Below are 12,080 nucleotides of genomic sequence, written 5' to 3'. Positions count from 1 at the left end.
CATTTTGCAAACAACCTAATATCACAGCCAGCACATGAAAGATTTTGCTCAAAGGATCTGTGTGTTCTGACTCACTTTTTAGAGGGATCCCTCTGACTGTGGTGTGGAGAATAGACTATTGGGGAAAGGGTGCAAGCAAGGAGACCAGGTAGGCAATGGTAATAATCCAGGTGAGAAATGATGGTGGCTGGGACCAGAATGATGAAGATGGAAGAGGCAAGAAGTGGTCAGATTCTAAACATCAAGATGGATGGGGAGAGAGAAAAGGAGTCAAGGCTGACTCCAAGGTTGGTGGAGAAGGTGGAAGAAAGGAGTGACCATGTACTATGAGAGCAAGATTGTGGGAGAAGAATTTAGGATGGATTGGGAGAGGTATAGGAGAAAAAATCAGGAGTTTATGATAGACATCTAAGTGGAGAAAAAGCAGGTCCAAGGACCGAGCCCTATCTTACTCTAGGCTTTAATGGTTGAAACATGAGGCAGAAATAGCAGATGAGACTGACTGACCAGTAAGACTGGGGAAAAAACGGGAGCAGTGTCCCAGAAGCCAAATGAAGACTCACTATAAGGAGAGAATGCTCATTTGTATCAAAAGCTACTGACAAGTTGAGTAATATAAGGGATGAGAATTAGTCATTTGGGTTTGGCAAAATAGAAATCATTGTTGACTCTGACAAGTGTTTTGGTGGAGTGCTAGAAATAAGATTGGGAATGGGAAGAGAGAAATTTAAAGAAATGAATAGAGACAGATTTCAAGTTTTGCTGTAGAAAGAAAACAGACAAATTGGTTAGATACTAGTAGGGAACATGAGGTCAAAGGAAGTTTCATTATATTTTTAGGATGGGAGATGTTATGGGGTTGTGCTGATGGAGGTGGAATGATCACAGAGAGGTAAGTAATGACACACACAAGAGTATACTTGCTAAGTGGTGTGTTTGAGTAGTGAGAGGAGAAGCCTAGAGGCATGGATGGAGCTTTGAAAACTCAAAACCAGCACAAAAACCATGTGTCAAACTGCCTTCATCTTATATGAAGGATAGAGTAGTATTGGAATTAAATATAATTAAAAATTATACTTCTTTTTCCCAACAGAATAAATATTAGTGCTGGAAAGGACTTCAGTGACCTATAGCATTAACCTGTATGAGTCACCCTCCTGACCATCAGCTTTCTCATCTACAGAGTTATCAGTAGTGTAGCTTAATATTAAATGCTCTTTTGGAAACTTGAAACAAAATGTGAGTCAAGGACAATTGCAAGTGTTAACAAGCATGCGGAGGAAGTAGAACCCTCATAACATTGCTGCCAGGACTGTGAAACGATGCATCCGCTTAGGAAAATAGTTTGGCAGTTCCTTGAAAGGTTAAACATGGAGTTACCACATGATCCAGCGATTCTACTCCTAGAAAGTGCTCAAGAAAAGTTAAAATATACACCTCCATGAAAACCTGTACAAGAATGTTTATAGCAACAGTATTCATAATATGCAAAAAGTGGAAGTAATCCAAACATCCCTCAACTGACGATTGCATAAACACATCGTGGTATATCCATACTGTGGAAGACTGGCCATGAAGAGGAATAAACTACTAATGCACGCTAATGTCAATCATGGGGAGTCTGAGAAACCTTGCTCAGGTATTCCACAAATACTTCAAATTTAGTGTATCAAACCTGAGCTCCACATCCTCCCCTATTGACCTGCTTCTTCTCCTTGTCCCTGTCCATCCAGGTTCCCAGAAAGCATCCATGAGGCTCTCTCCTCCACCCATTCTCCAAAGCAGATTCTAAATCTCTCGTACCTGCTTCACACTATCATGGATTCCTGTCTAGAATACTTAGGTTTCTTTATGGTTGCTTCTTTTTTTCCTAAGAACTTCTCAGAGGTATAATTTACATACAGTAAAATTTGCTCAGTTTAAATGTACAATTTAGTAACCCTTAGTCATTACCACAATCCATCCAGTTTTCCATCACCACCACCCCCCCCAAATCTCATTTAGTCACTTGCCATTCTCTTCCTTCCCTAACCCCAAAGCTGTAAGCAACCACTCATCTTTCTGACTCTGTAGACTTGCAGCTGCTGCTTAGCCACCAATCTGGTTCTTCCCCAATTTGTTCCCCCACGGCAGGAGAGTGGAAGTCTAAAATTCCCCTGCATAACACCTTTTGTGGCTCAGCTGGTAAAGAATCTGCCTGCGATTTGGGAGACCTGGATTTGATCCCTGGGCTGGGAAGATCCCCTGGAGAAGGGAAAGGCTACCCACTCCAGTGTTCTGACCTGGAGAATTTAATGGACCATATAGTCTATGGGGTCACAAAGAGTCAGACAGAACTAAGCGACCATCCCTTTCACTTCCGCTTTAACACCTTTTAGCCTCAAATGCAGCCTGAACCCCTTGGCGTGGTATTCAGGCCTTTCATCCTCTGGTTCCTGTCTTACTTCACCAACACTGTCGCCCTTTGCTCCCTCTGTGGCACCCTGTGGGCCCCGGCTTGTGAACCATAGCACTTGCCATTTCCCATGCGTGCCATGTTTCTCACACCTCAGGACCTTTGCACATGCTGCTTCCTTCACCTGAAATACCCTTCTTCTACACTCCTGACCCACTGCTCAGGCACCATATCATCTAAAAGGCCTTCTTTGGCCACCTCAGGCTGAGTCATTTCCCCTCTGTTTCTATAGCTCTTTGTTGATCCAGCCTGCATCATAGGACTTTCCTCTTACATTATGTTTGCTGGTTTGCTCATCTGTCTTCTAAACAGACTGTGAGCTCTTTGAGGGCAAAGAATGTATCTTATTCAGCTTTGAGTCCCCATGTTGAGGTCAGCACCTGGCATCAAATAAGAGCTCAATAGGAGACCGAGTGAGTGGAAAGCAGCGGCACTGCATTTGTGTTAGGTTGACTATGATCTGCATGAACTTTTTCCTGAAAGATTCTTCCTTGGTGGATCAAGTTTATTTTCCTTTGGGTTATAAATGATGCAGTTTGTTAGACACTTGCAGAGTGTGGAACTTTTACAAAGTTTTCTTAGTCAAAAGGTTAGCTTATGACGTTTGTCCTAAGAACTTGTGCAATCAAAATACGCATTTTTGGTAGCAAGCTTTAGTCTCGTTAACATACTTTAAACATCAACTTGCATGCAGATAAAGCCTGCACATTTTCCACCTTATGGAGTACAGCACTTCTGAATGTGATCTTTTATATCACTCAGCCTAGACCTTGAGGCATAAGATGAATTTCATAATAACACAGTTTTGATTTATTCAAGGGATCCTTGAAGAGTTAGGTGTTTCAGAGACTCTTTTGCCATCCTAGTGATCTGAAACCATGATGAGAGAACATATGCAAGGCCACCGCTGGGTCCATATTTAAGGGAACCCCAAATGGTCTGGGCCTACCCTTGGCCAATCTTCTCATTGCAGGGATTTTGATCTTGGCTTGTTTTCTAAGCACTCTGAAATGTGTGTGATCTATCTGCTTCCTATGGGGGTTGGGGGAGAAAGGGCAGAGAATGTGGTTGCATTATCCATGTGCATAAATCCTACCCGGGCTACTGTCAGAAGCCTGCTGCTGCTCAGGGAAACTTCACAGGTTACCCCCAGCTTCAGCCAGGGTAACTGCCCCCTTGAGCATTCTCAAACAGCCAACCAATGGGGAGTTGTCTGCCTGAGTGGGGTTTTTAGCCATCTTTCAGTTCAACTGAAGCAGTAGCTTAAGGACATCACAGAGATTTGTAACATTCCGTGCAAGGCGTCAGGCCCGTAAACCAGCATGTCTATCGCGCCGATGTGCACGGGGAATCGTCTCTCGTCAGTGGCAGAGAGATTGAAGATGACCTTTTACTATTTAATTGTATTCATCATTTAAGAATTCAAGAATACCTAAAAGGGATGATGACTTCTTCATTCAGACTAGAATTCGACTCTTTGAGAACATTAATAGGAAAATACAATAAAGCTGAAGCACTTTGCAAGCAGCCTGTAGGGAGTGCCTGTGTATTGTTTCCCAGAGCTGCCCCTGGCTGGCAGACAGGAGACCTGGGTCAGCATTCACCTGTCCAGCATCATGTATCAGTTTCCTTCTCTTTAAAATGAGGGCATTGAGCTGATCTCCAGGGTTTGTTTTAGCTTTAAATTTCTGATTCCTCTTAGTTAAGGGTTTAGGAAAATGTAAGGCACGTGCTTCTGACAGTTTTTGGACTCTGTCTGGTCAGGGATTATTTATTGCTCATATAGGCATCTTATTTATTAGGGTTTTTTTTATAGCTGGGAATAGATTCAGAGATCAATACATTTTTATTAATGATAGTCTGTCATGCCTGGTAAAGAGATGGCAAGAGAGCTCATCGAGAATGAGCCCCTTGAATAAACCTGACACCCTGAGCTTAGCTCTGAGCTGCATTTTGGCAGGCCCTTCTGTAAAATAATGACATTGGCAGAGGGAAACACTATGGAAACCTTCCTCACAGCCAGACTCATAAAATCAAAGGGCAGATTTGGGGTGTGTTTCTCAGCCTTGGCTGTATATGCAAATCCCATGACTTTTTGAGTGTAGCATTTTATCTTCAAAAGGACAAAATTTGGCATTTGCTGTGGTCATTAAAAATGATAAATGCCTAAAATGCTTGAGAGTTGGGATTCTTGTAAGTTAGAACAAATATTGTTTCAGGACCAGACGGTACCCTGCAATAGAAAACTTCTCACTGAAGTTGTCAAATCAGAAAATAAAAAAATCCTCCATTATTTTCCCTTTAAGTCAGAGGATATTGGGCATAATTGTTGCCACTTCTCCTTATAAAAATGAATGGTCTGGGCCTTTTGGAGGTAGATGATGACTCCTGACTCCATGAAGAGATAGCTTTGTGCCCTGAAATGGTTAACTTGCCTCCAGATGGTGCTTCTCAGCCCCTCTGAGCACAGCTCAGAAGATATCAAATTCACCGTTCTTTCACATTTGTTTTGTGCCTGTTGCACTCAATTTTCATTCCATTTGTGGCTAGAACTTGAAATATTCTATGGTAATTTTAAACAATTTGAAGTCTTTCTCCAGAAATTTCACATTTGAGTTCCAATCTCAGAGACCCTAAAGAGCAAATGTAGGTTTCATTCCCCTCTCCTCCTTTTAATGACCTTAACCCTGACCCCAAGCCTGCTCTCTATAAGTGCCAAACATGATTCATTCTCCTTGCTTGATTTAGTTTTGCCTCTTTAATGAGCCAAGATGACTAGGGAGACCTGATAGCTTATTTGTGCTAATGTAAGTATGCTCTACTAGTTAACTCCTAACTCATTTATTTGTCTTTTACTCTTGCCTAAAATTGACCCTTTGTCTCAGAGATGAAAAGTCCATATTTTAGACAAGGGAGAAGAAAACAGTTAACGTTAACAAGCCAGTCAGGAGACAGACATTACCCAGGAATGAAAGATAGAGCAAACTGCTCAAGAAGGAGAGAGTCTTTGTATTCTGTGCCTCTGCACACAAATATGTGTACCATGTTATAGATAACAGTGCAAACGTTCATTAAGAACATAGTTTATTGTGCAGTTATACCCTAATGCGCTATTTCGCAGAACCAGTTTCCTCTTCTGCGTTGTAGGAGTCATAATGTCTTCAATAAAAATTCTCGTGCTTGAGGCTTTGCTGTATGAATGTCTTATTTCTCCAGCCTCTCTAATGTAATTTCTGATCCTGTCTGTGTGTGCAGGAATTTTTTTTTGACATGGTGTTTAATGCATGCTATCTGATTTTTTTTTTTTTTTTTTGCAATGGCAGACCTGGGCCATCAAGGACGTTTAGAAAGTGATAAGCACGAAGAGACTTTTAAAGAGATTTACGATGGGTTTAGTTTCTCTGTTGTCTGCCTCTCCACTTTCAGCCCAACTCATTTGGGTTGGTTGGGGTCTGACCATGGGGTTCTGACAATGTGTTTTTATCCTTGTGAATTTATGCTTGGTTCAATGTCTAAAAAAAAAACAACAACACTCCACTATTAAAAACTGATATGACTTTGAACAGTGGCTTGATCCCTGATTATGGCCTCTCCCAGCCATCCCATTTAATTTCTGGCTGGTCCAACTAGTGGCCTTAAAAGCTGCCCCTTCCGAGGTTGCCTGTTCCCTGAGTTGCACTGCACTCATAGCAGTTTAGTCTGGCCCCTTTTATAGGTCAGTGACACCCTTGAGCTTGTATACCCGTGTCACCACAAATCTTAAAAGATGCAATTTTCTTGGCAGCTTCATCCTCCTAAGATGAATTGGAGGGTGGGAGTGAAGGACAAGGTTCTAATCTCTGTGTTAGGACCAGGGAGGGCAGACACGCCTGTCCTCCCTCACATGGGCCCCAGGGAGACTGCTGGCTTGAAGGACTCTCTGAAAGAGGGATTTCCACAGTGACTGCTCACAGACTGGCATTTTTGGTTTTTGAAAACAGTCTGTTCTCATCTCTATCTGGTTGTGCTTCTCCTGGAACAGTACCAATGGCATCCCTCATCCGTGGTACAGCTTGGTGTGCTTGTGCTCTTTGGAAGAAATAAAATTAAAACTTCAAAGAAAATTCTCCTTAAGGCAGTCAAAGAGTTATCTAATCTCCAGCTCTTTAGAGTTGGGGAATCTTTTCTTATGTTAGCCCTGTTATACCAGATGGTTTCCTCTTAAAAAAAAAGAAGAAATCATAAATGAATTCTGCATGGCCAGGTATTGTCATCTTTGCGGAGAATTTTCTTTGCCTAATGTCCTATCTGATGGGCCATTCTATGTATTATATGCTACATAATCTCCACAAATGTATACTGTGGTCTATAAAACTGCCATACTGTTTTCAGAAACGAGTAATTCACAAAGTAAACCTGAGACAGTGCTGTTAATAAACACAAATTGCAAACAAGAAGGTAGTAAGTGGAAATAATGCACTCATTTAAGAGTAATAAAGCCTTTGATCTTACTTTGAAGGAAAAAGTCTATGTTTAAACTCCCCATTCAGGGACAGCCAGATGCCCATAAAGAGCAGTGCTTTGCTTTGATAGAAAATCACTGAGGCCTGTCTAGCAGGTCTGGTTTGTAAACAGATTAGTTAAGGGCTCATCAGGACTGATTTGCATAGGATTCAGCAAGCCCCAGTCACTTTTTCAACCTTAATGAGCAATGCTGTTTCCAGGTTGGAAATTACACCGTTTTTTTAAAGCTAGAAATCTTAGGTAATTACTTTGTGGGAAAGGAAAAGAATATTCATATAAAGTGAACACTTGCTGTCCACAGCTAATGGGAAAATGATGACCTAAGACTTGTTTTGCTTGCTCTAAATCGTGAAGGGTATAATGAAGGACATAGGTTATGAGTTTAAAATTAGGTTACAAAAAGGTTTTCCTCCCTTTCTATGTTATTTGAGAGGTAAAGGAGGATTAATCTGAATTATCACAGAAAAGGTAACATTGAACTGCAGAATCAGACCACAGATATTTATTTACCTACCCATGTTTCTGAAGGACCTCCTTGGAACCAGGCTGTATTCTATGGACCAGGCTTCCCTCCACCGGTGCTCAAGGCAGACAAAAGCCCTGATCCCATGGAGCCTACCTTCCAGAGCCTACCATTATGGAGAAATGGGAACAGTAGAGGAAAAGAATTGGGCCAGTTTAAGCACACGTTCTAAATAAAATATGCTAGTTAGCAGCCCTCCGCTTGAGAGGTGGGCAAGGCTGATATTCCCAGACAGAAAAGATCCTCTGATCAGTATAACTGCATTTTTACTTTTGGTTTTCAGAATAATAAGTAATTACCTTGCTATCAGTAATCAAGAATATCTTTTGGAGTGAAGAAATTGTCAAAAGAAAACCTTTGCTTACTCTGATCCTTAAATAGATAACAAATGGGCAGCTCAGTAGAGACAAAGGGTAACTTGGAAAATAAACAGTCCCTAAAGAAAATGAAATGATATCGAAAGTTTTCACCTATGACCTTCCAAAAAGGCAGTGAATTGATGGTGGGTAGTAGTCTATTTCTTTGGCTTGCAACAGCATCATTATGCTTATGAGAGATGCTTTTAAGTATTGTAAACATTGGCGACACTAACTTGCTTAGTTGGGAACTTGAGTTTAAATAATAACCTTCAGCCTTTGTGTCTGGCCTTGTCAAGGCCAAGGACCTCAGCCTCACCCTGCTTCCTAATCAGCACACTCCTATAAATGTCACCTTGGAGACATTCCACTCTGAAAAAAAAAAAAAAATGGTCCAGCTCTGGTAAGTGTTAGAAGAGAGGCTGGGGACAATTTCATACTGACTTGGCCAGGACTCCAGGTCCTGTCCAGCTAATTCAGATGGATGGAGGGTGTAAAGGGAGGCCATGCCCTCTGTTTCTCCAGATGGGTTTGATTAGACTGAGGAGGAAGAGAAGGTCTTGTTGAGGTGCCTGCTTGTGAAGACTGCTAGAGAGACGGTTGCAGGGCAATCCAGCTGAGGCCAAGCAAGACACCTGTACTCCTTAGCAAAGCTGGCTCATGTGCATTCTGTACCTCTCAAGGGAACATATATGGGGCCTCGAAGGCCTTGAGGTTCCCCCTTTCTGGCACCCCCATCCCCCATACACACCGCCACAGTATTCCTTCATAGGAAGAGTCTCCCTCCAGCCTGCCCCTTTCTACATCTCATCTTCCACGTGGAAATGTGCCTGACAGCCTCTTCCAGGCAGGTGTGCTTGTCTGAGAGGAACCCTCTACGTGAGCACTGATGAGAAGGCTCCAGGAACCTGCCTTTCAGGAGTCTGGGCAGCACCTGCATCCTAGACGCCCCACAGTGGGCAGCCAGGCTGTTCCCCTTCCTCCTCCCCCTCTTCTCTATAGACATCACTCTCCAGTTCATGTCTTCCCGGCTCAGGCCAGCCTGAGGCAGACCAGCATGGCCAGTGCCAGAGCAGATGTCCAGATGGAGCTCCAAGTGGGCGCGAGCCATTGTTGTCATGTGTCTCCTAAGCATCCAGTGCGGTGCCTGGCACACAGTATGGGCTCAGTAAATACTGCATCTGTAGGGAGGATGAGTGAATAAATGAACGAATTGCTGAGATACCAGTTTTCTGTTATAAGCATCCCCAATTTTTATTAGTAATACTCTGACACTCCCCCTTGTTTGGCTCACCAGGAACAGAGCTGAAGCGAAAGCTCCCGTGGGCTCTGCTGCTGTGGGCTCTGAGCAGGAGTGATTGGAGGGAAGGGACTTGGCTCCTGTGGGGCTGGTTTGCCCGGTCTCTGGAAACCTCGGGGTACTGTATGGGTGCTGCCCCATGCCCAGTTCCAGAAGCTCTCCTGAGTTCAGAACAGCACCTAGGCCCTGTTTTTAAGGGCCCCAAGGCCAATTCTACGGCACCAGGAAAAGCCCCTCTAAACAGCCAGTTACATATGTAAACCCACTAGTACAGGCTCTGACCTATAGCAGATACTCAGTAAATGTCCCAGAGTGACTTGTGTCTGGATGCTGGCAGATGAGCACTTCGACTGGACTCACAGGCCCATTAGTTTGAAATGCTGCTTGGCTAATCACCAAGCTTAGGGGACACGGAAACCCATTGTAGCAGAAAGCCAGAAGCTTTGCTTAGTCTCTTTTTCCTGGGTTCACATACATGACTGAAATAGGTTTAAAATCCCATCTTTATTTTACAAATTTATAATCTAACTTTTGAAAATAATGATGAAAGCCATCCTTCATTCCACTCATCTTTTGCACCTCTTAACACAGCAACAGTGAGACAGGGTTGTTGGGCCATAAAGAGGTCAGGCCTGAGTTTGAATCCCTGCTTTACTATCTCCTAGTGTGTGGCCTTGGAAAGGTGACAGCCTCCCTCAGTCTCCATTTTCTCATCTTAAAATAGGGATGATAATAGTACCTACCTCATGGGCCTGTTGAAAGGCTTTAAAAAGACAAGATATGTGCAGTGCATGGCACAGTGCCTGCCACAGAGTAGATGCTTTGAGCCAGTCATTTCATTCCTAGGAATGCATCTTAAAGAGACAATGAAACATTTGCTTGTTTCAGCACATAGAGATATATTTATAAGCATCCCCTTCATCTTAGCTTGTTTCGTAGTACTGACAAGTCATTCAGTGCCTTGTCTGTATCATAGTCTTCCTCAGGTTCTTTCTAGTCAAGCTTTGCCAGGCCTAGAGTCAGCTGGTGAAGAGGTTTGGCTTTGGAGATGCAAGAAAGGTGTGAAGAGCTACCACAGAATTATAGGAACCTCTGAAGGTTCCCTACATCTGTTAAATTGTGAACAGAGGCACAAGACAGCCAGTGAAGCTTATCCATCCATCTTTGCTTCTAGCTACCTGTAATTACTGGAGAGGAAGTACAAATGACTGTATTTAGGCAGACAAATATGATCCCAGAGTAAATGATAGAGCTATGGAAACTAAAACAGAACTGCTGTGTGGAGGCAGGAGACGACAGGAGTCAGGAATAGGGGGGCAGAGAGTGGTAAAGAGAGAGCTGCCTTTGTCTGGCATGATACCTAGAAAGGGGAAGAGCAGTGGCCTTGGAGAATGGCAGACTTGTATTGGAACACCAGCATTGCCAACAATTAGCACGTTAACATTTCTAAAGTTAGTTTTCTTAACTTTGTAATGGAAAAGCAGTTCAGAGGGCTTTGGGGAGAAATAAATGAGACGAAAGAGTATCTATAAAGCATCTGACCCATGGAAGAGAGTCAATACGATTCAGTTCCATTTTCAAATATTTTGTCCAGTTGTCTCCTCAGGAAAACTGTGTAGTGTAGAAGGTGCATTGATTTCAAATCCAGAGGACATGATCAATGTAACATCTTTAAAATTATTTTATGCCCCAGATGTGAAAGGTCTGGTTTATATAGTTTGTATACTTTTTCATTATCTTAGTAAGATTTTAAAGCATTTACCCTTGTACCAACCTTATTGATTAAAGACCCTGTTATTTATTGATTCAATAAGTTGGTAGAGTAGTGAAGAAGTAGATTAGTAAGGCCAAGAGAAGTAGTTTAAAACTGTGAAATGTGGTGCTTAAGCCTCCAATACACACTTGTGTTTATCATCATGGTGAGCTGTGTTCACATGTACATGTACTGCTTGACTGACAGAGGGCTTTGAAGTTTACTCAAAATCCAACTAAAAAGGCTGCTCAGATTAGGGATGGGGGATGGCATAAAGCCTGCTTTTACCCAAATGTCCCGTGCAGATAAGCACCAGGATATAGGGAGAATAAGAAACGGTCCTCTCAGCTTGAGACTCCTGTTTTACTTCGTTCTGTCCAGAGTAGTTACTTAAGTAATTTACAGTTTGGAAAGCTGTGATCGCTCTACCTGAAGCATTAAAAGTTCATGGTGAGGCTCCCAGCTTATCACAGGCAGTAAATGCTCAGAAACCATAATGGACTAAAAGACCCCTTGCCCAGGATTCTCACCCAGATGATAATACCACCGAGGCAAAGCCCTCCTTCTCCCCCCTTCAGATAAGTAAGTGTGTAGTCTCCTGGGTATTTTTAGAGCTCCCATATTTATATTATGCTTTTTGATTTCATTAAACCAGCTCTAAGGCTGGCTTTCATATCTTCAGTAACGTGCCCCTTTTCTTCCTTGTACTTCCCATCTCACTATTAACCTCTGCTCCAGTAGTGCTTTTTGGTGTTTGAAGAGGGTGTGCAGTTTAATCCACCTTGCAGTTAAAACAGGAAAATATGTACATGGAAAATGAGGTTTGCATTCAATCAAGAATTAGCCTTCTAATTTCAATAGCAAAACACACATCCCAGACTTAGCATCAATGGAAAGCAGCATTATTGGAAATGATGCAGCAGGAAACTTACTTGCTGAGTTTAGACCATATAAGCCTTTTTGTTTTCTTGGCTTGTGGGATCTTAGTTCCTCAACCAGGGATTGAACCCAGGTCGTCATCAGTGAAAGCACGGAGTCTAACCACCGGACTGCCGGGAATTCTTGCTGAGTTTAGAATGATTACCAACTTCCGTCATACTACCTTCTGGTGAACTCTAACAGTTTCCTGTGTCATAGAAATTATTCAAAACCAATCCATTTAGCAAAATGATGGAATTTATTGATGCCAG

This window comes from Odocoileus virginianus, chromosome 1, assembly GCF_023699985.2.
Source record: "Odocoileus virginianus isolate 20LAN1187 ecotype Illinois chromosome 1, Ovbor_1.2, whole genome shotgun sequence".
Lineage (NCBI taxonomy): Eukaryota > Metazoa > Chordata > Mammalia > Artiodactyla > Cervidae > Odocoileus > Odocoileus virginianus.
The sequence above is the reverse complement of the archived record's forward strand: the minus strand, read 5'-3'. Positions refer to the sequence as shown.